Below are 27,715 nucleotides of genomic sequence, written 5' to 3'. Positions count from 1 at the left end.
GTTCTTGAATTTGGCTACAGGGGGCGGTGTCCACGTGCGAATGGAATGTAACTGTGTCTGATCAAAGAAGAAAAGTCAAAGGTGCCTTTCTGTTAGCCATATGAAAAGAGGAAGACAAATGACAAATTACAACTTTTAGACAGATAATGATAAAAAATCAGATCTTATTATTGCGAATATAAAATCACAGTGTGTTGAATGTAAAGAGAACCCAAAAAGCGTGTATATTGCAATTTACAGGACATCAGGCAGTTGGCAGTACTACTTCCTACATTTAATGGGTCCTCAATTTCCTTCCCTAACAAAGCACTCTCCAAAATGTCTGGGGAGGTGTATCTCCTGTGGCTTCTTTCTCTCATACAAACGGTAGGTTTATCAATAAAAATATCCACACGTATACATAGCACAGCGTTTATCGGATGGCAGATTTTATTTTGTTACACTCGATTTATACCCACTGTTTTGCCGCGACAGTGTAGTTATGAATGACGTGGCTTATCAAAATCGCACCGGTTTACTAAAGTTGATTCGTTCACCAGCTAACGTTAGCTACAAATGACAAGACATCTCAAACGTTAACCCTTACATACTGCACTTTAACGCAAACCCGATTTAACGCGAGTTGTGATAGATGAAAGACTGAAGTGACAAAGGGAAGAGCCAACCACGGCGAGACCGTCAGCAGCTGAGATTATGCAAACATTCTACCTAGCTAACCTCATTGTTGTACTTCTGTGAAGATGAACGCGATAATTTAAACGGGTTACATGCACACGACCCAATGATGTGTATATAAATTAATGTTTATGAACGGAATTTCCACAACACTACTTTGTGTTAGTAATGGATGCTCAATGAAAGGAACTGTCCTGATTTGTCGTAGAAGCTTGCTAAAAAACTTGAGCAAGCCTTCCTTCATGAACTGGTCTCTGTAAAATGGTATAGAATCAGCTTGATCCCCTCTGTCGAAGACACTTGGACCTTTTTTGAAATTTTCAGTGGTATTGTTAACAAACACGCCCCCATCAAGAAAATGAGAATTAAAAACAGGTTAAGCACCTGGTTCGACCGTGATCTTGCAGAGTTACTCCACCTCAAGAATTGCATTTGGTGAAAGGCTCAGCACACACATACTCAGGCTGACTGGCTCTCGTTTAGGCAAATGAGAAATAAGTGCACTCAGGCTGTCCGGAAGGCCAAAGTTAGTTACTTTAAGTGGATAAATATTAAAGACCTGGAGAATAAACCCTCCTCAGTTGCCCATGTCCCTTAAAGTTGATGTGGTTGTTACTGACACGACGCACATGGCTGAGCTCTTTAATCACCACTTCATTAAGTCAGGATTCCTATTTGACTCAGCCATGCCTTCTTGCCTGTCCAACATTTCCTCATCTCCCACCCCTTCTAATGTGACTAGCCACGATGCTCCTCCCTCTATTTCCCCTGCCCCTCTACAAAGTTTCTCCCTGCAGGTGTTCACTGAGTCCAAGGTGCTGAAGGAGCTCCTGAAACTTGACCCCAAAACAACATCTGGGTCACATGGTTTAGACCCTTTCTTCTTTAAAACCTCTTATGGGCAGGTATTCAAAATACAGAAATAGTCCAATTAAACATTCATAAAAATACAAGTGTTATACATCAATTTAAAGATTATCTTCTTGTTAATCCAGCCTTTGTGTCAGATTTCAAAAAGGCTTTACGGCGAAAGCATACCATGCGATTATCTGAGGACAGTGCTCCGCTTACAAAAGCATAGAAACATTTTAAAACCAAGTAAAGGTATTAATCCTCGGGTTGTCTATTGTCTAAGTAATCGATAATATTTCAACCAGACAATAGCGTCTTCAATAGAAAGGAAAAACAACAAACGGCACGCAATCGGGTCACACGCTCAAAACGGCTCTGGTTCAATCTAGAGTCCACTGAAAGAATGGTCTCATTCTTCCTCATTATTCAGAATACAAGCCTGAAACAATGTCTAAATACTGTTGATATCTAGTGGAAGCCATAGGAACTGCAATTTGGGTCCAATCCAAATGCATACTGAATTTAATAGTAAAGTACCCACATCAATAATATCCCACTTCCTGGATGGATTTTCCTCAGGTTTTCACTTGCCATATCAGTTCTGTTATACTCACAGACATTATTTTAACAGTTTTGGAAACCTTGAAGTGTTTTCTATCCAATACTACCATGCATATGCATATCCTAGCTTCTGGGCCTGAGTAACAGGCAGTTTACATTGTGCACCTCATTCATCCAAAATTCTAAATACTGCCACCTACCCAAGAGAGGTTAATGTTGCTGTCTCTATCATCGCCAAGCCTATCTCAGACCTTTTTAACTTGTCTCCTCTCTGGGGAGGTTCCCATTGCTTGGAAGGCAGCCACAGTTTGTCATTTATTTAAAGGGGGAGATCAAGCTGATCCTAACTGTTATTGGCCTATTTCTATTTTGCCCTGTTTATCAAAAGCGTTGGAAAAACTTAAAAATAGTAAACTGACTGGCTTTCTTGATGTCTATAGTATTCTCTCTGTTATGCAATCTGGTTTCCACTCAGGTTATGGATGTGTTAGTGCAATCTTCTAGGTCCTCAATGATGTCACCATTGTCCTTTGATTCTAAGAAATGTTGTGCTGCTATTTTTATTGACTTGGCCAAAGCTTTTGATACAGTAGACCATTCCATTCTTGTGGGCCGGCTAAGGAGTATTGGTGTCTCTCTGAGGGGTCTTTGGTCTGGTTTGCTTACTACCTCTTTCAAAGAGTGCAGTGTATAAAGTAAGAACATCTGCTGTCTCAGCCACTGCCTGTCACCAAGGGAGTACCCCAAGGCGCAATCCTAGGCCCCACACTCTTCTCAATTTACATCAACAACAAAGTTCAGGCAGTAGGACGCTCTCTCATCCATTTATTTGCAGATGATGCAGTCTTATACTCAGCTGGCCCCTCCCCAGATTTTGGGATAAATACTCTACAACAAAGCTTTCTTAGTGTCCAACATGCCTTTTCTGCCCTTAACCTTGTTCTGAACACCTCCAAAACAAAGGTCATGTGGTCTGGTAAGAAGAATACCTCTCTCCCTGCAGGTGTGATTATTACCTCTGAGGGTTCTGAGCTCAAGGTAATCAACTCCTACAAGTACTTGGGAGTATGGCTAGACAGTACACTGTCCTTCGCTCAGCACATATCAAGCTGCAGGCTTAAGTTAAATCTAGACTTTGTTTCCTCTGTCGTAATTGCTCCTCTTTCAACTCAACTGACAAACTAACCCTGATTCAGATGACCATGCTAGATTACGGAGACGTAATTTATAGATCGGCAGGTAAGGGTGCTCTCGAGTAGATGCTGTGAAATTGTTTGATTACTTGTTAGATATTACTGCATGGTCGGAACTAGAAGCACAAACATTTCGCTACTCTCGCATTAACATCTGCTAACCATGTGTATGTGAACAATAAAATTTGATTTGATTTACCATTCGGCCATCAGATTTGCCACCAATGCCCCTTATAGGGCACATCACTGCACTCTATACTCCTCTGTAAACTGGTCATCTCTGTATACCTGTTGCAAGACCCACTAGTTGTTGCTTATTTCTAAACACTCTTAGGCCTCACTCCCCCCTATCTGAGATATCTACTGCAGCCCTCATCCTCCACGTATAACACCTAGTCTGCCAGTCACATTCTGTTGAAGGTCCCCAAAGCACACACATCCCTGGGTTGCTCGTCTTTTCAGTTCGCTGCAGCTAGCGACTGGAACGAGCTGCAACAAACACTCAAACTGGACAGTTATCTCAATCTCTTCATTCAAAGACTCAATCATGGACACTCTTACTGACAGCTGTAGCTGCTTTGCGTGATGTATTGTTGTCTCTACCTTCTTGCCCTTTGTGCTGTTGTCTGTGCCCAATAATGTTTGTACCCTGTTTTGTGCTGCTACCATGTTGTGTTGCTGCCTCTCTCTTTATGTTGTTGTCTCGCTTGTCGTGATGTGTGTTTTGTCCATTATTTATTAGGTTGTTTTTTTTATCCCAGCCCCCATCACCGCAGGAGGCCTTTTGGTAGGCCTATCCATTGTAAATAAGAATTTGTTCTTAACTGACTTACCTAGTTAAATAAATAAAAAATACATGTGAGATTCCTCCACATTACTGATTGGTATGCCAACCCATACTCTATATTGTGACACTGTTGTGGCTAACTGGAGATGTACTTAGGAATAAGTGATGTGACAACCAATCCAATGTTTCCCATTGTCTCCTGCTCAGCTGTCGGCATATGGAGCCAACTTGTCCTCAGAGTCATGCAGAGAGCTGGGCTTTTCCAGCAACCTCCTGTGCAGCTCCTGTGACCTGCTGGGGGAGTTCAGCCTGAGCTCGATCCAGCCTGTCTGCAAACAGTGCTGCCAGCAGGAGGTCCATATGGAGTCCAGGAAGGTAAGACATTAGGCTGCATTTAGACTATCTATGGGTATATCAATTGTTGTTTCTGTCCATTCATCTGCACTTATTGGAAAATCATTTTCAGGTGAAAATAATGTGCTGGAAGCTCATCAATAGCCTGAGTTTCACCTGGTCAGTCCTTGATTTTTTTTTTTTGGGGGGGGGGGCATTTAGTTGTTACAAAGTGGGATTAAGATGGACTTAGTTGTTTTTTTTGTCAATGATCTACACAAAATACTCTGTCAAAGTTGAAGACCAATTCGAGCATTTAAAAAAAAAAAAAAAAAGATAAATAACTATCTTGTATTCAACCCCCTGAGTCAATACATGTTAGAATCACCTTTGGCAGCTGTGACTAAGTCTGGTTAAGGCTCTAAGAGCTTTCCACACCTGGATTGTGCAGCATTTGCCCATTTATTAGTTTCTATTTTTTTTTCAAGCTCTGTTGAATTGGTTGTTGATCATTGCTAGACAACCATTTTCAAGTCTTGCTATAGATTTTCAAGCAGATTTAAGTCAAAACGTTAACTCGGACACTCAGGAACATTCACTGTCTTCTTGGTAAGCAACTCCAGTGTAGATTTGCCCTTGTGTTTTAGGTTATTGACCTGCTGAAAGGTCAAAATCAAATTGTGTTAGTCACATGCACCGAATACAACAGATGCATTCCAGATGACCTTACAGTGAAATGCTTACTTACAAGCCCCTAATCAACAATGCAGTTTACAAAATAAGAATAAGAAATAAAAGTTACAAGTAGTTAAAGAGCAGCAGTAAAATAACAATAGCGAGACTACACAGGGGGTACCAGTACAGAGTCAATGTGCGGGGGCACCTGTTAGACTAGTTAATTGAGGTAATATGTACATGAAGGAAGAGTTATTAAAGTGAGTGTGCATAGATAACAGAGAGTAGCAGTGGTGGAAAATAATGTGGGGGTGCATTTGATTAGATGTTCAGGAGTCTTAAGGTTTGGGGGTAGAAGCTGTTAAGAAACCTTTTGGACCTAGACTTAACGCTCCGGTACCTCTTGCCGTGCGGTAGCAGAGAGAACAGTCTATGACTAGGGTGGCTGGAGTCTTTGAGAATTTTTAGGGCCTTCCTCTGACACCACCTGTTATTGAGGTCTTGGATGGCAGGAAGCTTGGCCCCAGTGATGTACTGGGCCGTACGCACTACCCTCTGTTGTGCCTTTTGGTCGGAGGCCACGCAGTTGTCCTGCCAGCTTCACGACTGTCATGGTGTGCTTGGACCATTCTAGTTTGTTGTTGATGTGGACACCAAAGAACTTGAACGTCTCAACATGCTCCACTGCAGCCCCGTCGATGAGAATGGGGGTGTGCTCGGTTCTCTTTTTTGTCTCCTTTGGATCACGTTGAGGGAGAGGTTATTGTCCTGGCACCACACGGCCAGGTCTCTGACTTCCTCCCTATAGACTGTCTTGTTGTTGTCAGTGATCAGGCCTACCACTGTTGTTATCGGCAAATGTAATGATGGTTTTGGAGTTGTGCCTGGCCGTGCAGTCATGAGTGAACAGGGAGTACAGTAGGGGGCTGAGCACGCACCCCTGAGGGGCCCCTGTGTTGAGGATCAGCGTGGCGGATGTGTTGTTACCTACCCTTACCACCTGAGGGCGACCCGTCAGGAAGTCTAGGATCCAGTTGCAGAGGGAGGTGTTTAGTCCCAGGGTCCTTATCTTATTGATGAGCTTTGAGGGCACTATGGTGTTGAACGCTGAGCTGTAGTCAATGAATAGCATTGAAATCATCTCCCAGTGTCTGGTGGAAAGCCGACTGAACCAGGGTTTTGCCTGTGCTTAGCTTCATTCCATTTTATTTATTTCTATCCTGAAAAACTCCCCAGTCCTTAACGATTGCATACCAATAACATGATGCAGCCACCATTATGCTTGAAAATATATAGAGTGGTACTCAGTAATGTATTAGATTTGCCCCAAACATAACACTTTGTATTCCGGATTTGTTTTTAAATGTTTGCAGTGTTACGTTAGCTTTTTGTTGTAATCAGGATGCATGTTTTGGAATATTTGTCTTCTGTACAGGCTTCCTTTTCACTCTGTCAATTAGGTTAGTATTGTGTAGTAACTACAATGTTGTTGCTCCATTCTCAGTTTTCTCATATCACAACCATTAAACTCTGTAACTGTTTTGAAGTCCCCATTTGCGTCATGGTGAAATCCCTGAGTGGTTTCCTTCCTCTCCGGCAATTGTGTTAGGAAGGACCCCTATATCTTTGTAGTGACCGGGTGTATAGGTACACCATATACAGTGTAAGAACTTCACCATGCTCAAAGGGATATTAAATGTCTACTTTTCTTTGCAAGACATTGGAAACCTCCCTGATGTTTGTGATTGAATCTGTCTTTGATATGTACTGCTCAACTGAGGGACCTTACAATTATCTGTATGTGTGGGGTATAGAGATGAGGTAGTCATTCAGTCATTGTAAACACTATTGAACATAGTGAGTCCATGTGACTTGTAAGCAAATATTTACTCCTGAACTTATTTAGGCTTTCCATAACAAAAGGGGTTAAATACTTAATGACTCAAGACATTTCAGATTTTCTTTATTAATTGTAAAAATGTTGAAATACGTAATTCTACTTTGACATTATGGGGTATTGTGTATCTGTGTAGGCCAGTGACCAAAAAAACTACATTTTAATTCATTTTAAATTCAGGCAGTAACACAACATTTTGAAATAGTCAAGGTGTGAATACTTTCTGAATTCACTGTATATCAGCACATACCTGGCTCCACGATTGGGCAAAAGGGGGCGTAGCTCCCTCAGTTGAAACTTGTGCCCCCTCAGGTCCCTGTAGAAAAAAAGTTTCAATGATTGAGTGACAGGTTAGCGACGAGAATACAGAATTTGTGCCGTCAGCACAATGGACAGAGCGCCCCACGATGTGTGTAGGGGTGCTATGGAAAGCCACTGGGGCATAGAGTTTCTGTTAGCAGGTAATTGTTGGCTTTTGGCCAATAAAATAAATTGTCTGGGGCTGCTCTGCTGCTGAGGAGAGAGCGAAAGCGAGAGAGGAGCCTTTGCCTAGGCTAGTGTTGATTGCAAAGATGGAGCCCGTTTTCGTTGAAGTGAAACAAAAGTTAGAGTATGCGTATAGTGAAAAGCCTACAAGGCAGGGCTCCAGACTACAACCCTTTAGTCCCGTTTTGCGACCTTTTGACAACCAATTAATTGGTTGCATTTGTGTTTGCTGTACATTCACCTCACTAAAAACGGCCTATTTTTTTTTCCCGGAGGCTAAAACCATGATTTAGTCAAACAGTAAACTACTTTATCGTCATGATTCCTGTAATGAAAGTGTCTGCCTGCCCATGTACCTGTTTCGCCGGAGCCTGCTGCTGTGTCGAGAGAGTCACACTCATTTCCCAGAGAGACAAATGCTCCTTAAGTGTTATGATTGAGTAACATTTTATAATCCAATTGTTGGGGAAACGCAGGTATCCTCTTGTCACAGCTGGAAAGAGGATGCTCTCAGCTTTCTGTAGGTTTACTTTTAATTTCCCAGCTCTTAGTTGGATAGCAAATGTACTGTTAGATTCATTCATTGCTACTGTGTGTGGGTTTTATCTTTTAATTTGTGATCTACAGTGTATTCGGAAAGTATAGTACCACCAAGAGATTCAGTTATATGGATTTTTGTCCATATTGCTCAGCCCTTTTTATTATTAGTTTGCTGTAGTCTGTGATTGCTGGGAAGATAATCTTTGGGTCTTTTCACCATTATCAGCTGACCAGCGGAGGCTTCTCAGAGGAATTTCCTAACAATTGTGAAAACATTTAAAGTCATCCTTTTTAGATAAAACTATACCAAATATATTCACTACACCAAATAATTGATTAAAACACACTTTTTTTGCAATGGTCTACTAGAGGTAGACCGATTAATCGGAATGGCTGATTAATTCGGGCCGATTTTCAAGTTTCAATAATCGGAAATCTGTATTTTTGGACACAGGTATAGCCGATTTAAATATATATATATTTAATATTTTACACACCGTTTATTTAACTGGGCAAGTCAGTTAAGATCTAATTCTTATTTTCAATGATGGCCTAGGAACGGTGATTTTTACCTTGTCAGCTCGGGGATTCAATCTTGCAACCTTACGGTTAACCTCTCTAGGGTATGTGGGACGCTAGCGTCCCATCTGGCCAACATCCAGTGAGGTTGCAGAGCCAAATTCAATTACAGAAATGCTCATTATAAAAATTCAGAAAGCAAAACATATTTTACATAATCTTTAAACCTAACTTCTTGTTAAACCAACCACAGTGTCATATTTATAAAATGCTTTTCGGCGAAAGCATACCTAGCCCAGAACATACATAGCCCAGTTGACAAATTATTACAAACAGTAACCGGCCAAGCAGAAGCGTTACAAAACTCAGAAATACAGATAAAATTAATCAATTACCTTTGATGATCTTCATATGGTGGCAATCAGAAGATATTAATTTACTCAATAAATGTTCCTTTTGTTCGATGAAGTATCTTTATATCCAAAAACCTTAGCGCGTTTTCTTCAGTAATCCACAGGCTCAAACGCAGTCAAAACAATCAGACGACAAAATCCAAATTGTATCTGTAAAGTTCATAGAAACATGTCAAATTATGTTTATATTCAATCCTCAGGTTGTTTTTTAGCCTAAATGATCTATAATATTTCAACCGGACAATAACGTCGTCAACATAAAAGGTAAACAGGAAATGCACATGCGCATGAAAAAGCTCTGCGACACGGTAGGGTCCACTCGTTCAGACTGGTCTTACTCCCTCATTTATAAGAATACAAGCCTGAAACGATTTCTAAAGACTGTTGATATCTAGATGAAGGCATAGGAACTGCAAATGGAGTCCTAAGTCAATGGATACTGTAATGGCATTGAATAGAAAAATAAAACACTTCCTGAATGGATTTTTCTCGGGTTTTCGCCTGCTAAATCAGTTCTGTAATACTCACAGACACTATTTTAACCGTTTTGGAAACTTTAGTGTTTTCTATCCAAATCTACCAGTAATATGCATATCATATCTTCTGGGCCCGAGTAGCAGGCCGTTTAATTTGGGCATGCTTTTCATCCAAAATTCCGAATGCTGCCCCCTACCCTAGAGAGGTTAACTAGTCCAGCGCTCTGCCTCTCTTTGCACTTCACGAGGAGCCTGCCTATTACCCGAATGCAGTAAGAAGCCAAGGTAAGTTGCTAGCTAGCATTAAACTTATCTTATAAAAATAATCATAATCACTAGTTAACTACACATGGTTGATGATATTACTAGTTTATTTAGCGTGTCCTGCGTTGCATATAATCGATGCGGTGCGCATTCGTAAAAAAGGTACCTAAACATCAATGCCTTTCTTAATCATACACAAGTATGTATATATATATATATATATATTTTTTTTAAACCTGCATATTTAGTTAATATTTTCTGCTAACATGAATTTCTTTGTGTCACTTCTCTTGCAACAGAGTCGGGGTATATGCAGCAGTTTGGGCCGCCTGGCTCTTTGCGAACTGTGTGAATACTATTTCTTCCTAACAAAGACAGCCAACTTCGCCAAACGGGGGATGATTTAACAAAAGCGCATTTGCGAAAAAAGCACAATCGTTGCACCTGTACCTTACCATAAACATCCATGCCTTTCTTAAAATCAATACACAGAAGTATATATTTTTAAACCTGCATATTTAGCTAAAATAAATCCAGGTTAACAGGCAATATTAACCAGGTAAAATTGTGTCACTTCTCTTGCGTTCATTGCACGCAGAGTCAGGGTATATGCAACCGTTTGGGCCGCCTGGCTCGTTGCAAACTAATTTGCCAGAATTTTACGTAATTATGACATAACATTGAAGGTTGTGCAATGTAACAGGATTATTTAGATTTATGAGATGATAGTTTCTGGAATCGACCATATTAATGACCTAAGGCTCGTATTTCTGTGTGTTATTATGTTATAATTAAGTCTATGATTTGATAGAGCAGTCTGACTGAGCGATGGTAGGCACCAGCAGGCTCTTAAGTATTCATTCAAACAGCACTTTCGTGTGTTTTGCCAGCAGCTCTGCTGTTTATGACTTCAAGCCTATCAACTCCCGAGATTAGTTAACGGGGTGCGTGCTAATAGCGTTTCAAATGTCACTCGCTCTGAGACTTGGAGTAGTTGTTCCCCTTGCTCTGCATGGGTAACGCTGCTTCGAGGGTGGCTGTTGTCGATGTGTTCCTCGTTCGAGCCCAGGTAGGAGCGAGGAGAGGGGCGGAAGCTATACTGTTACACTGGCAATACTAAAGTGCCTATAAGAACATCCAATAGTTAAAGGTATATGAAATACAAATGGTATAGAGGGAAATAGTCCTATAATCACTATAATAACTACAACCTAAAACTTCTTACCTGGGAATATTGAAGACTCATGTTAAAAGGAACCACCAGCTTTCATGTTCTCATGTTCTGAGCAAGGAACTGAAACGTTAACTTTCTTACATAGAACATTTTGCACTTTTACTTTCTTCTCTAACACGTTGTTTTTGCATTATTTAAACCAAATTGAACATGTTTCATTATTTATTTGAGGCTAAATTGATTTTATTGATTTATTATATTAAGTTAAAATAAGTGTTCATTCAGTATTGTTGTAATTGTCATTGTTACAAAAAATATTTTTTGTCAGATTAATCGGCATCGGCTTTTTTATGGTCCTCCAATAATCGGTATCGTCATTGAAAACCCATTATCGGTTGACCTCTAGTCTACAGTAACCTCCGCGGCACTCTGTAGGGTATCACCGTGGTGTAGCCGGAGGACAGCTAGCTTCTGTTCTCCTTCGGGTATATTGACTCTAATACAAAACCTAGGAGGATCAATCATGGTTCTCACCCCCTTCCATAGACTTGCACAGTAATTATGACAACTTCCGGAGGACATCCTCCAACCTCAGAGCTCTTGCAGGATGAACTGACATGTTGTCCACCCAATCAAAGGATCAGAGAATTAATCTAGTGTTGAAAGCATAAGCTACAGCTAGTTAGCACTGCATAAAATGTAGTGAGTAGTTGACTCAGAAAGCAAGAGAGACTATAGTTGGAAAGTTTTGAACAAATTAATTTAGAGATTAGAAAAAAAAAATATATATATATATATATATACTTTTTGCTAGTGAATGCAGCTAGCTAGTTTTGCCTACTCAAACACCAGAATCAGACAGGGGGATGCTAGTCAAGGAAGCTTTTGGTTTTATAAATATATTGCCACCGTTGCCCGCGGGTTTAAAATGCTGTAGCGGGTTTACTAACGTCTTCTAGTATGTTGACTATGACATGACAACAATGTAGGCTGTGTGTAGCAGTTAGCGGTTATGATATACAGGTTTGGCTTGGAAAGTTGGTTTTGTCTGGTCACAGAAAGCTGATGTGCTGTGCACTGATGTCCACAAGTGACAGCAAAAGGTGAGAAGAGGAGGATGCGTAGATAGTTGTGAGAAGGCATTATATACAACGAGCAAAGTGATCTTGGTGTTTTTTATGTGGCTGCTATGAAAGTGAACTGTGTTTTGCGTGTGATCGGGTGAATTCATTCTGCCGATTTTGTTCAAAAACTTTGCTTGAACGGAAGCAAACGAAACCGGGATAAACATTTTTCGAATTGAAACTCTCATTTGCAACTGTTGGACGAATGATTTACACCCTAGATCAGCTAGATGCAGGCGAGAGTGCAAGGTGTATTAAATGTGTCACTGTCACTTTGATTACTCAAAATTCTCTCAATCTATGTTGTGTCATGACTGTCCTGTGAGGATCACAATGGGTCAGATCAGCTTGGCAAAGGTTGACAATAACCGGACCTTCTCACCCACAGAAGAGGGGAGGAGGGAGCTGTTGGGAGTTTTGACACCTCACGCCCTGTTGTAAATTTAAGTAGAAGAAGACTTTCTTTCCCGCTTCAGTATTTAACCCAAGGAATGTTCTTTGTTAAGACTTTTCCCGCCGAAACTCTAACATGGTAAACCGTGAATAATGGAACAATCATTGGAAGACTATGGAGCTATGGAAAAAAAATCTAATATTGGTTTTCATTTTGTGATGTCCTTAACTGTATGAACAAAATACTTTATCTTGGAAAGTATATCCCCTTTATCTGTCAAGTTTCCATCCAATACGTTGTACATATGATATGAAAATGATGAAAGTATTTTTGTTAAGATTGAATCTATTATACCTCCTAAAATCACATTCCTATCTCCTATAAACTGTACATAAGTAAGTAGCAAAGCCCCGACAAAGGAACCGTCCCATACGCTTCAAACTATCCCATCATACTACGAGTCTCAAATCACCATATTCGCCGACTATCATCATCAATGGGAACACGGTTGTGTTGTGACAAGGTAGGGGTGGTATACAGAAGAGAGCCCTATTTGGTAAAAGACCAAGTCCATATTATGTTAAGATCAGCTCAAATAAGCAAAGAGAAACGACAGTCCATCATTACTTTAAGTCATGAAGATTTGAAAGACCAGAACATTGAAAGTTTCTTCAAGTGCAGTCGCAAAAACCATCAAGTGCTATGATGAAACTGGCTCTCATGAGGACCGCCACAGGAAAGGAAGACCCAGAGTTACCTCTGCTGCAGAGGGTAAGTTCATTAGTTACCAGCCTCCAGAAATTGCAGACCAATTAAATGTTCAAGTAAAAGACACATCTCAACATCAACTGTTCAGAGGAGACTGTGTGAATCAGGCCTTCATGGTCGAATTGCTTCAAAGAAACCCCTACTAAAAGACACCAATAAGAAGAGACTTGCTTTGGCCAAGAAACACGAGCAATGGGCATTAGACCGGTGGAAATCGGTCCTTATGGTCTGATGAGTCCAAATTTGACATTTTTTGTTCCAACATCCATGTCTTTGTGAGATGCAGAGTAGGTGAACGGATGATCTCCGCATGTGTGGTTCCCACCATGAAGCACGGAGGAGGTGTGATGGTGTGGGGGTGCTTTGCTGTTGACATTGTCAGTGATTTATTCAGAATTCAAGGCACACTTAACCAGCATGGCTACCACAGCATTCTGCAGCGATACTCCCATCTGGTTTGAGCTTAGTATGGCTATCATTTGTTTTTCAACGGGACAATGACCCAACACACCTCTCGGCTGTGTAAGGGCTATTTGACCAAAGTATGGAGTGCTGGAGTGCTGAATCAGATGACCTGGCCTCCTCAATCACCCGACCTCAACCCAATTGAGATGGTTTGGCATGAGTTGGGCCGCAGAGTGAAGGAAAAGCAGCCAACAAGTGCTCAGCATATGTGGGAACTCTGTTGGAAAAGCATTCCAGGTGAAGCAGGTTGAAAGAATGCGAAGAGTGTACAAAGCTGTCATCAAGGCAAAGGGTGAAGATTCTCAGTTCTCAAATATATTTAGATTTGTTTAACACTTTTTTTTTGTTACTACATGGTTTTATATGTATAATTTCATAGTTTTGATGTCTTCACTGTTTTTCGACAATGTATAAAATAGTCAAAATAAAGAAACCCTTGAATGAGTAGATGTGTACTGTGGGTGTGTGTGGTTCATTTTCGTGTCAGCCAGGTAGGCTATACTCATGTAAAGATAAGCAATGTGCTTAATATTAGGACAGTTGAGAAATAAATATAGTAGGCATAGCTTATAGAAAGCTGATGGGATCCTCTTTCTAATAGAGGCCATTTAACTCGGTTTTCTCACGCAATTGCTTAGCCTATAGAATTGTTGTGTAACATGACCTCGTGGACTCTCTTTTACATGATATTTGCTTTGATGTCAGAGTGATTAGAGAGACAATAGTGATGAGTAGCAGGTTTGGTAGGCTACTAATGACCATCCGCATCAGAGCTTGCAGAAGCCTAATTACCGTGACTAAACGGACACGTTGAATTTGACTGCCATCATGACTCGTGACCGCCGGTGTGGCAGTAATACGGTCACTTTTGAACAGCCCTACTCCCTCATCTTAAACGGCAACGACCGCCACTGCAGCTTACGTGCCCCAGTGTTTGAAACTTGGTAAAATGTTGCAGTTAAAGCAGTATCACCACACTACCAACTCTCTATTCTTAACAAGCCTTCGACTACTCAAATAGACTAAAAGCTGATTCAGGTGGTGGAGTACAAAACAACTGTCATTTCTGCTTGATTAAACAATGCCCACGTGCTGTGGTATCCTAGCAACACTACTTAGGAGAGCAAGCCTACAGAGAGCAGTGTGAGGCAGCAGCACACCTCACGTCACTTCTTGATTATTACCTCAGTCCTGTGATGTATAATTATATGCCACTTGGCAAACACTTTTCCTAAAGTGACTTACAGTAAGTGCATATGTTTATACCCTGTATGGGAACCTTCAAGAGCGCCACCCTCTTGTCAACTGTGCCACAAAGGACAACATGTACTGTAAGGCTGTGGTTGCCATTTTCCATGTTGAGCTAAAAACATCACATTTCTGCCCCTCTTCTTAATCCGTAGGAGACCTGGGAGATGGCACTACTACATTCTGCTGCATTATTAATATTTGCGAACTGACTTTGTTTTAATGAGCCTCGGTGAGCATAGAGGACATTTTGTCAATCAAATCTCTCTGTTTGCCCAGAAAATATCCTTCAGTTGCACCTACGGCCCTGCTGCCTCTCTGCCGGCTAATATTACTGTCGCTCCAGTTCCATTAGTGGAGCAAGCCAGCAATGGCCTTTTGGGTTTTGGCCCATTCTAATGAGTTTTTACTCAAAGCGTTTTAGAAAATGCTCCAAAAAATGGGCATGACATTAGGGATGGGCATGGTTATTTCAATATGGTACTACTACTATGGTACTTCCACTTATACCATGGTATAGTCTGACTCATGAAAATGTACCATGGTTTTAGCCTTGAAGTATGGTGGTACTGCCATGCACAACAATAATAATGTTATTGCTTAATTTATAACATGGTAGTTGTGGATCATGGAAATTCCATGGTTTTAACCTGCATTATACATTCTGCCATGGTAATGCACAATTATGAAAAATGGTACCAATAATTATCATATGGTACCATCTTTTATTAATTGTGCGTTACCAAAGCACAATGGCAGTATAATGCATTAAATAAATAACCCCCCCCCCCAGGTCAAAAGGGTTGGTATTGTATTGATTAATTTATATAATAGTATGGGCACATTTCTGATGAAGTCAGAGGCTGTTGTTGGTCCTAGTTTGTCTGTAACATCAAAGAAAAAGGGCAATAGTTTCTGTGAAAAAGGGGTAGTAATTTCTGTATTAATAGTACTGTTTTTGCTCATGTTTGGGTTTCCTGTGAAGGGAGGGAGAAACCAAATTTTTGGGCAGTTTGTAATTTACAGTATTTATAGTCAAGGGGTGTTGTGCTTGTTTTGGCCCGCAGAGGGAGCCGCTCCCTCTAGTCGTTGCATCACACGCTAACCTGCCTCGTAAGTGAGCCAGTTGAATGAGAGCCAACTTAAAATTGTGTTGAAGAAAGAAGCACCAGATAACCTATTTCCTCACGGACCCTTGTAAGCGCAGAACGGAACACAGCTACATTCAATCCTCGCGCCTTTACATCGCTCAAGACCGTGTACCTCTAGATAAAATAATTTAAAGGTTATGCCCAATATTACGGAACTGTTTTTTCTTTCTGCCGTGGATTTGTGCGCGTGGACCATTTTTTTTACTTTTTATTTTTTTATTGAACTAGACAAGTCAGTTAACCTCTCTAGGGTACGTGGGACGGTAGCGTCCCACCTCGTCAACAGCCAGTGAAACTGCAGAGCGCCAAATTCAAAACAGAAATCCCATAATTAAAATTCCTCAAACATACATCTATTTTACACCATTTTAAAGATACACTTGTTGTAAATCCAGCCACAGTGTCCGATTTCAAAAAGGCTTTACGACGAAAGCAAACCAAACGATTGTTAGGTGAGTGCCTATTCACAGAATAACAGCCATTTTTTCCAGCCAAAGAGAGGATTCACAAAAAGCAGAAATGTAGATAAAATTAATCACTAACCTTTGATCTTCATCAGATGACACTCATAGGACTTCATGTTACACAATACATGTATGTTTTGTTCGGTAAAGTTCATATTTATATCCAAAAATCTGAGTTTACATTGGCGCGTTGTGGTCAGAAATGCATCGTCTCAAACAAACATCCGGTGAAAGTGCAGAGAGCCACATAAAATGACAGAAATGCTCATCATAAACATTGATAAACTATATACAAGTGTTTTCATGGAAATATAGATAAACTTCTCCTTAATGCAACCGCTGTGTCAGATTTCAAAAACGCTTTACGGCGAAAGCACACTTTGCGATTATGTTAGCTAGCCACAGAAACGCATACAGCCACTTTCCAGCCAAGGATTGTCACAAAAGTCAGAAATGGCATTACAATTAATCCCATACCTTTGATGATCTTCATCCGGTGGCACTCCCAGGTCTCCATGTTAGACGATAAATGTTTGTTTTGTTCGATAATGTCCCTCTTTATGAGCAAAAACCTCCTTTTTGTGCGAACGTTTTGTCCGTAATCTGAATGCAGACGGCGCGTGCACTAATTCCAGGACAACGTTTTTAAAGTACAATAAAAGTTACTTGAAACATGCCAAACGATGTTTAAAATCAATCCTCCAGTTGTTTTTGTCATAAATAAATAATTAATAATATTTCAACCGGACAAAAGCTTCGTCAATAGGAAAGGAGAAACAGGAAAGCCGCGTTCACGATCAGGGCGCATGGCTGATGAATGGACATTTTCACTGGTCACTGATTGAAAGTGCTGTATCGCCCTCATTTTTCAGAGTAAAAGCCTGAAACAATGCCTAGAGACTGGCCACATGTAGAGGAAGGCACAGAGCTCGTGAACTGGGTCCTATATAGTTTATTTATATTGAATGCCTATACTGTATAGGCATTCAATAGAAAAGTACCCACATCAAAAATATCGCCTGCCATATCAGTTCTGTCATACTCACAGACATTAATTTAACAGTTTTGGAAACTTTAGTGTTTTCTATCCAAATCTACTAATTATATGCATATCCTATATTCTGGGACTGAGTAGCAGACAGTTTAATTTGGGCATGCTTTTCATCCAAAATTCCCGAATGCTGCCCCCTACCCTAGTGAAGTGAAGAACAAATTCTTATTTACAATTATGACCTACCAAAAGGCCTCCTGCGGGGACGGGGGCTGGGATAAAAAATCTAATAAAAATATAGGACAAAACGCACATCACGATAAGAGAGCCAACACAACACTACATAGAAACCTAAGATGACAAAGCATAGCATGGCAGGAACACATGACAACACAGTATGGTAGCAACACAACATGATGACAACATGGTAGCAACACAACATGATGACAACATGGTAGCAACACAACATGGTAGCAGCACAAAACATGGTACAAACATTATTGGGCACAGACAACAGCACAAAGGGCAAGAAGAGAGACAACAACACATCACGCAAAGCAGCGACAATTGTCAGTAAGAGTGTCCATGATTGAGTCTTTGAATGAAGCGATTGAGATAAAACTGTCCAGTTTGTATGTTGTTTGCAGCTCATTCCAGTCGCTAGCTGCAGCGAACTGAAAAGACGAGCCACCCGGGGATGTGTGTGCTTTGGGGACCTTTAACAGAATGTGACTGGCAGAGCGTGTGGAGGATGAGAGCTGCAGTACGTATCTCAGATAAGGGGCAGTGAGGCCTAAGAGGGTTTTATAAATAAGCTTCTACCAGTGGGTCTTGCGACGGTTATACAGAGATGCCGAGTTTACAGAGGAGTATAAAGTGCAGTGATGTGTCTTATAAGGAGCATTGGTGGCAAATTTGATGGCTGAATGGTAAAGAACATCTAGCTGCTCGAGAGCACCCTTACCTGCCGATCTATAAGTTACGTCTTCGTAATTTAGCATGGGTAGGATGGTCATCTGAATCAGGGTTAGTTTGGCAGCTGTGGTGAAAAAGGACGATTACGATTTAGATTTAACTTTAGCCTGCAGCTTTGATATGTGCTGAGAGGACAGTGTACTATCTAGCCATACTGCCAAGTACTTGTAGGAGGTGACTACCTCAAGCTCTAAGCCCTCAGAGGTAGTAATCACACCTGTGGGGAGAGAGGTATTCTTCTTACCAGACCACATTACCTTTTTTTTTTTAGGTGTTCAGAACAAAGTTAAGGGCAGAGAAAGTTTATTGGACACTAAGAAAGTTCTGTTGTAGAGCATTTAACCCAAAATCTGGGGAGGGGCCAGCTGAGTAGAAGACTGTATCTGCATATAAATGGATGAGAGCCTCCTACTGCCTGAGTTATGTTGTTGATGTAAATTGAGAGGTGTGGGGCCTAGGATCGAGCCTTGGGGTACTCCCTTGGTGACAGGCAGTGGCTGAGACAGCAGATGTTCTGTCTTTATACGCTGCACTCTTTGAGAGAGGTAGTTAGCAAACCAGACCAAAGACCCCTCAGAGAGACACCAATACTCCGTAGCCGGCCCACAAGAATCGAATGGTCTACCGCAGGGGTGCCCAACCAGTCGATCACGAGATGATTATACATTTACTCAAATTCAGCCACACAAATCAATGCCTATAATCTTTCTGTTTTAATGTTCGACAGTCCTCCATTCACAGCAATGTCTGACAAGTCAGGTGATTTACATAAAATATGACCATTCTCGGCCCACTTATTGACGTATGCAGAGTTAGCGTGTGTCAAGTGCCCCCTCCCAACTCCAAGTTCAGGTCACTGTGATGCCAGGCAGGTAGCTAGCTAACTTTGTATCCAGATGTGTTCTTAAGTTGTGTGGTCAAAAGAAGCAATAATGAGTGAAGGGAAGGATACAAAAAAACTGAAAACTTATCATTTCCACAAGGAATGAGTGGAGGATAATTTTTTTTATGTCAAACTCAAAATGTGTGTGCCTCATCTGCCATAATAGCATCGCTATCCCAAAGAAAGGTAACAGAACGACATTTTAAAACCACACACAAAAGCCCAGGAAAGTGATTTTCCAGCAAAGACTGAATTACGATTAAGAAAGGTACAAGAACAAAACAATCAACTGGCAGCGCAGAAGTCCGTTTTCACAAGTCCTGTGACCAAAGGGAAGGAGGCAACCATAGCATCTTGTCGGGTTCTTTCTAAGCATAAAAAATTGTTCAAAGATGGGGAGATGATCAAGGAAGCAGTTATTGAGGCTACAGACTCGCTGTTTGGGGATTTTAAGAATAAGACTGAAATTACGGCCGCCATCAATGACATTCAATTGTCCAGAAATACGGTGACAAGAAGATGGGGGAATAGCGAAGAACCTCAAGGATCAACTGAAGAAGGATATTGACAACTGCGAGTGTTATTCCCCCCAGTTTGATGAGTCCATGGATATGGTAGATGTGGCACAGTTATGCATTTTTATCAGAATGTTATTTGACAACATGAGAACAAAGGGAGGAACTACTCGCCATTTTGCCACTGAAAGGACATACAAGGGGCGAAGATATTTGTTAACAAATTCCAACTGCCCTTTTGTCAGCTTGTCTCCATTACTACCGATGGGGCACCCACTATGGTAGGTTGGTTCGTTGCATTGTGCAAACGAGATGATTCTTTCCCGGACTTTCTTAGTTTTCCCTGCGTAATCCATCAGCAAGCTTTGTGCGGGAAGATGTTAAACATGAACGAGGTGATGGATGTAGCGATGAAGATTGTGTTTTATTCGAGCAAAAGGCCTCCAGCGGAGGCTAATTCCGCGCTCACTTCCGAAGAGACTGAAGCGGAGCACACAGGCCTGCTGCTGCACATGGATGTGTGCGGTGGCTGAGCCGAGGTACATTTTTAGGGGGATTCAGTGAGTTGTTGCCTGAAATCGATGAGTTTCTCAAGTTCTCCAATGCAGAATATGCACAGCTAGAGGACACACGGTGGCTTCTGGGTTTAGCTTTTCTCGCTGACCTAACTTGCATGCTTTAATGAATTGAACGTAGAGCTGCAAGGAAAAGGCAAACGTGTAATCATCATGATCAGCTCTGTGAAACACTTTTAAATGCGAACTACAACTGCTCACAAGAAAGCTGCAACGTAAGGACCTGAACTTTCAACACATGCATTCAGAACTTGAGCGTCAGGGCAAGGATACAGCTTGACAGTGCACGTTAACTGGAAGTCCCAGAGCATCTCATCTGAGTTTGACAGTCGTTTCACTGACTTTGCGTCACGTGAGTCTATTGCCACTTAAAATGTGCTTGCCGTTTGGCACAGACATAAGTGTGGAAGTCATTGCCTCAAATGGGATCACTTTTTCAGTTGGACACAGCTATAGCAGAAACTGAAATTCTCACCCTTCAAAATGACATTCAGCTGAAATCCAGGGTAACCACTGAGATGAAGGAAGAGTTCTGGGAGCTACTGCTAGAGGAGAAGTATCCCAACATAAGAAGATGTGCTCTCAACCTACCTCTGTGAGTCTGCATTTTCTCATATGAAGATCAAGTCCAAGTCCAGTTCTACTATGACTGATGACCACCTTGTGGCCTGCAGGAGACCTGCAACAAGCTGCTACAGCCCTGACTATGAAAAACTACTTGCCTCCACCCAATGCCAAAAGTCACACTAAGGTAGGAAATGAAATTAGTTAGCACTTACCAGAGATAATACTGTAGACATCAAGAAAGCCAGTCAGTTAATTATCAAAAGTGTTGGAAAAACTTGTCAATAAACAGGACAAAATAGAAATAGGCCTATAACAGTTAGGATCAGCTTGATCTCCCCCTTTTTAAATAAAGGACGAACCGTGGCTGCCTTCCAAGCAATGGGAACCTCCCCAGAGAGGAAAGGCCGGTTAAAAAGGTCAGAGATAAGCTTGTTGACGATCTGGGCAGAAACCATCTGACCCAAATGTTATTTTTTGAGGTCAATTTTAAGGAGCTCCTTTAGCACCACCTTGGACTCAGTGACCGCCTGCAGGGAGAAACTTTGTATCGGGGCATGGGAAGAAAAGGGAGGAGCATCGGGGCTAGTCGCATAAGAAGGTGTGGGAGATGAGGAAATGTTGGGCGGGCAAGGAGGCATGGCTGAGTCACATAGGAATCCTGACTTAATGAAGTGGTGATTTAAAGAGCTCAGCCATGCTCTTCTTGTCAGGAACAACCACATCAACTTTAAGGGCCGTGGGCAGCTAAGCCGCTATTTTTTTGGAAAGATAACAAATTACATTTTTAGCTGGTCATGTTACCCAGCCTAGTCAGTGGTAGCTAGCTAGGTACACATTTTGGATGGTACAGGAACTGGAAAAGGAATAGGCTACTCAAAGAGCTACCTACCTGCTTCAAAGGTAGGCTGCATATATGTGTGTGTGTGTGTGTGAGAGGGAGTAAGAGAGAGCAAGGGTGTGGGAGGGAGAGTGTGTAGGCCTATGTTTGTAAAGTTATTTGAACAGTACAGAAGGTTAGTGTGTTCATAACATTGTTGGACAAGTTATGTTTATTTGTTTATTTTCCCTATAGTCACATTTAGAATGCCTGAAGCTTTAAGTACTGATGACGTTTCAACGCGTGCACACACCTTTAAGAACATTGATAGGGACTAGGCCTACTTAAACATTGGGGGACATTTTAAAGCTGCAATATGTAACTTTTTGGGCGACCTGACCCAATTCACATAGAAATGTGTTACAGATCTGTCATTCTCATTGAAAGCAAGTCTAAGAAGCGGTAGATCTGTGCTTCCTGTCCTTAAGTTTAGTTTTTGCGTCTTTTACTTACGGTTTTGTACACAAGCTTCAAACAGCTGAAAATACAATTCTTGGTTACTGAAAATATATTTAACAGTAGTTTAGGTGGTACAATGATTCTCTACACTATACATTGCTATTTGAAATTATTCGAAATTTCGCTGCCAGGAAATGGCAGAGGGATTTCTGCATATTGCACCTTTTTAATAGCTGTATGTTAGGGATGTTTGTGTTTTATGGTGAAAATGCTATAAAAAAAAATCTGATGTAGATCATTTTGTTTTCACCCCTTACAATCAAAGCATAGTATGCCTGTAACTCAATGCCGTGCTTTTTAAATAGAATAATCTTTCTTTAGTGTCAAATTTGAGCAAACTTTTTTTATTTTGAATGATTTACTAATACTTTCCAAGTGGGAAACTCAGCCCTCGTCTTTCTACAACAAGTTTCCAACTCTGAAATGTTTGTCTGAGTTCCGACTTGTCTTGAAGGACTGATCTCTTGTATGTCGTCACTTATAAACTTGACGCTCTTAAAGTGTAAAATGTTCAATGTAATGCATCTCAATAGGTAGTATGTCGAACCCTAATGACAAACTTTTTTTTTAAATCATTTTTGCTTTTTGTAACAAACATGTCTTTACAGGGTTAAATATTAGTTTACAGGGCACATGTGATTTCAAACGTAGCTAAAAATGTATATAGGCCAAATCTCAATCAATTTAGAAATCCTATTTTCTGGTGCTCCTAAACATTTTTGTGCGCCTAACTTTTTAAAGTTGTGAGCACCAATTCTACCAATGGAAAATGTTAATTTAGAGCCCTGTCTGTGTCCAAGCCTTAGTCGATATGCACCCATAATCAACAAAACTGTGACTTCCTCCCATGCAGTGTGTTGTGAGAATACATTTTGCTGTCCTGGCTTAAGGAAAAGGAAGCTTGCTGGTGTAATTTAATTTGTGTTCCCAGTAACAGCGTGCCTGTGAAATACTGCTGTGACACTCCAATTTCCGCTAAGTTATTGTGTTTTGGTGTGGAGCTTTGATTACCAGCGGGCCACAAAGCTGCCATCCGTCAGAACCCTTCCATATGCAGAGGCTCAGTTTAATGACCCTGATGAAGAGCCTGTCTACCACGTTTATGAATCAGACTGCCCAGAATCACATTATCCCAACTCACCGCCAGGAGCTTCACTGTGGGTGGGCATCAGTGTATATAAAAATGAAAAGTCAGGAAGGTAGTTGGATTGTTTATTGGCCAAAGGATTGTGAAGATAAATCTCAGCATTGGTTTAGGACAAAGGTGCTCCAATTCTCGAGGGCCGTAGTCCTGCTGTTTTTTCTTTGTTCTTCGTTTCTCCCTGGCAATTAGTGAATAAATTAATATCGTTGACTGACCAGTGATTGCTAGTTACCACGCCGTATTCAAGTATGTTTAAAAAGGCAAGGAGGAGAACTAGCTTGTGGCCCTTGATGTCTGGGGTCATTATGCTGGTTTTAGTGATGAGCTGATATATTAGTCAAGTTTCTTAATTTTTATTTTTATTGATGTGAGCTGAGCTCCCAGGTCTTAGTCTTCCTCCAGTAGAACAACATGGACATCCTGAGCCGCACCCTGACCAATCGCACACTACAGGACTTAACACAGTGCTTTCCCCTCCACAGCTCTACCCTGGGGCCATCCTGGAAGTGTGTGGATGAAAATTGGGGAGGTTCCCTCAAGTCCAAGGTGAGTTGTGTCAACATGTTGTCGCAGGACCACCCATCTTGTAACTCTTGTTGGTGTCCGTTGTTATCTTGGTGTCCGTTTGCTGTGAAGGGTCTGTTATTGTAGCCTCGGAGCTCTCTGCCTTACGGCACCGTTTGTGCCTCGGACAGCTGTACGCTCGCGTTCACAACTGTGGTCCCTTTTAACTTGATTACCCGAATAATGTTTTCCCAACGGTTTCTGTTTACAAGCTTTGTGCAAAAAAAATAAAAATAGAACTGTCCATCAATTGATTAATTCATTAGACCTTTTGATATTGTTGACCTTTTTTGTCCACAGCTTTTGTCAGGTCTGACAAGCCGAAGATGTTCAAGGGTCTTCAAATTAAGGTACAACAAGAATTGTAGATACTCTTGCCTGTTGCGTACAATTCATTAGTTGAGTTAAATACAATAAAGAAGTGGTTGTTTCTCCGGCGGCTTTTTATACAACTTTGGAATGAAAATAACCACATTGTCTTGAACATAATCTCCTGTCATTATGGAATGAACCCTATGCCGCACCATGATGTTTCAATATTACACCGTATAGGGAGTTTTTATTATCTTATAGGCATTACAATGGCTACTTTGTTTGGCTGTAGTCCTGATAGTCCTGTGTTTTTTGTGGGGTTTTTTTCAGTATGTGAGAGGCGCAGACCCTATACTAAAGCTGCTGGACGATAACGGGAACATTGCTGAAGAACTCAGCATCCTCAAGTGGAACACAGATAGTGTGGAAGAATTCCTGAGCGAGAAGTTGGAAGTATATAATACCGATTTGTAGTACTCATCAACATTTTTTTTGGTGCACTGTTTTTGGATTTTATTGTTTAAAGGTACTGCACTATTGTATTTTTTTTTTGTAGAACCTGAAAATCATGAACTTCGTCCGTAGACTTTGAACTGACATTATGTGCCAGGATGTTAAACGGCTGTTTTATAGATTTGTAAAGTACCTGAACTTACCTGCAAAATACCTGGCATTAACATCAAAATTATTGGAATGAAGTAGCCAAAGAAAGACTAAAGATGTTCACTGCTTGTTACCTTTTTTGTTCTCCCATCTGTCAGTTGTCTCTGTGGTTTAAAAAAAATATTACTTGTGGGATCTTTGGGTGGGAGGGTGGGGTCCAAGTCGTTCGCTTCATGCAGATGTTTCGGGGAGGAACACATTAGTGAAGGCCTCACAGCAAACCACATTTTGGGATGTGAGACCCGATGTCCCTGTGTGTCACTCTGGGCATCTTGCAGTGGAGAGAGACTGGATTCCCCAGTGTGTGATTTAGAATTGGGGAGAGAAAAACACTGCAATGAATAAAATGTCTCCATGTTATTTTTTTTATGGGTTGTGTCATCTGTTCGAGCACACGCTGCATTTAATTAATTGTGCTGTGTTGCATATTTCTGGTAGTCTGACACTCACGAAAACCAAATGTCTGACATGGGAGGGTAGCTTTGATTTGCCAAAAGGTGTAACATTCCTGCCATCTAGTGGAAGAAAATAGTATCACATGTTGATAATTTCCAGGTACGGTATGAGTACAATCTACTACTCAGTTTAACTCAATGTTATGGTAGGCCATTTGAAATGCAGAAAATACGCTTTTGATACATAGAGGGGTTTTAAAAATTGATTTGGTTCATTACATTGTACAAATGAAAGCTTCATCAATAAACCAAGCTTGAAACGAATGGTTATTGCCAGTATAAACATGGAGCCCACTTTCAACCACAACAGAACACATTTTTAAATAACATGTATGAAAACTCTTCTATTGAATCTAGCACTAAATTCGAGCAACATTTAAAGACCTACCCCTATCCTTAATGCAGAATATAACAAGAATTATACATTTTTGGTTGTCTCTTTTCCCAGCCTTTTGCATGGTGGTGATTATTGACTGGCCTGTTGTGGGGGGGTGGGGGGGGGGCTTTGTAAGTCTTCACAAAATGAAAGCTCTAAATCTTTCCTAATTTTCTAGGTTAACGTTGACTTGTCTGGTTGCAGTCCTCTGAAGGCCATACACTTCGGAATCCCACCCAATAACAGAAAGCTGCACCTGTCCAGGCAACAAAGAGGGCGGGGCCAAACGTGGCACAGAGAAGAAGCACAGTCAGGAATTAACTCGCCTGTCTATAGCGATACCCTGACTCACCTGTCTATACCAAAACCCTGACCAAATATGGAAATACAGATACACGACATCCACTCTTACCTCTGCATCATATTCCCTCCCATCCCCTTTCCAATCCCTCCTCCGTAGTTGGGGTTGTAGGCGGTCATCATGAAACTGGCCACTATCGGGTTGGCATAGATGGACACTCCAGCAATGGCACAAATACCTGAGAGGAGAATTCATCCGATCAGTGGCAATAGGCGTGTTTAACAAAGGCACGCTGCTAAAATTGGAATTGTACATTTATTTTAACAATTGATGTAGTGAGGACTTGGGTGGTTACACATAAATCGCCAAAGAAATTCAGAGAGAGATAGAAATAACTAATTGAATTGCTGTTCTCCAAGCAACATGCATTGATAAATAAACCTTTCTTGTCCCCCTACCTGCAATGATGAACGTGACCCCTGCAGTAAGGGTCATCTTGGCTTTGGAGGAATCCTCCATGCTGCCCATTTTATAGCACTTGAGTGAGAACAGGGCTATCATCGCCCCAATAACACCCAGGACTATGCCCACTACCGTCAGTGCCCTCACTGCCTGAAATGTACCTGGAAGACCACACAAATCACACCAGATTAACAATAACAAGCTGCGATATCTTCCTCAGAACAGAAACATAATTTAGTCAGTGAATATGGTCAACTATGTATATTACTGAATATGAGCCACATAAATGTAGGAGTTGACCAGTCAAATTGCTAGGGATCAAGGTTCCAATATGAATAACACGCTGAAATGTATTCTGTTGGGATTTGAATCTGATTCTCTGTTATGTGTTTTGCCTGTGATAGTGGTGTTGATAGTTGGCTCTACTACACATTGATGGTGAGTGAATTCCCCCAACCTTACAATGTAAATCAGTTGGAAAAGGCTTTAAATGCTGTCTACACACGCAGCCCAATTTGGATCTATTGCCCAATTACTGGCAAAAGAGCTGATCTTCTCATTGGTCAAAAGACCAATTTGTGGGGAAACATGAGAATTGGGCTGCCTGTGTAAACGGGCATAAATCCCAAGAAATTTACCTGAGAAGCCCAGGATTCTGTAGAGGGGCCGGCACTCGGTGAAGCCTGAGGTGCCCGTCTCACAATTCTGCCACAGTCCCTTGTAAGTGTAGACCGAAGTCACCACATGCCCCTGGCGGTCCTTGACGCTCCAGTTGTTCATCCCCGTGGCAACGATGATGGCGGCAACGCCTATCAGGCCAGGACAAATCCACCAGTCTGGAGTGCTGTGGCCATACTCTCCGCCTGCTATAGAGGTCTAGAAATCCTGGATGACAGGAAGCTTGGCCCCAGTGATGTACTGGGCCATACGCACTACCCTCTGTAGTGCCTTGCGGTCGGAGGCCGAGCAGCTGCCACACCAGGCCGTGATGCAACCAATCAGGATGCGCTCGATGGTGCTGCTGTAGAACCTTTTGAGGATCTGAGGACCCATGCCAAATCTTTTCAGTCTCCTGAGGGCGAATAGGTTTTGTCGTGCCCTCTTCACTACTATCTTGGTGTGCTTGAACCATGTTCA

General features: G+C 41.4%; 2 pseudogenes; one reads left to right on the top strand and one right to left on the bottom strand.

Annotated features, from left to right (window-relative positions):
* Positions 1 to 298: 298 nt before the first annotated feature.
* LOC139386859 (selenoprotein F-like) lies at positions 299 to 25,086 on the top strand (annotated as a pseudogene).
* Positions 25,087 to 25,628: 542 nt separating this feature from the next.
* On the bottom strand, positions 25,629 to 27,432 carry LOC139386858 (claudin-18-like; annotated as a pseudogene).
* Between the last annotated feature and the right edge of the window lie 283 nt (positions 27,433 to 27,715).

This window comes from Oncorhynchus clarkii, chromosome 28, assembly GCF_045791955.1.
Source record: "Oncorhynchus clarkii lewisi isolate Uvic-CL-2024 chromosome 28, UVic_Ocla_1.0, whole genome shotgun sequence".
NCBI lineage: Eukaryota > Metazoa > Chordata > Actinopteri > Salmoniformes > Salmonidae > Oncorhynchus > Oncorhynchus clarkii.
This window is presented reverse-complemented; position numbering and strand designations above follow the sequence as displayed.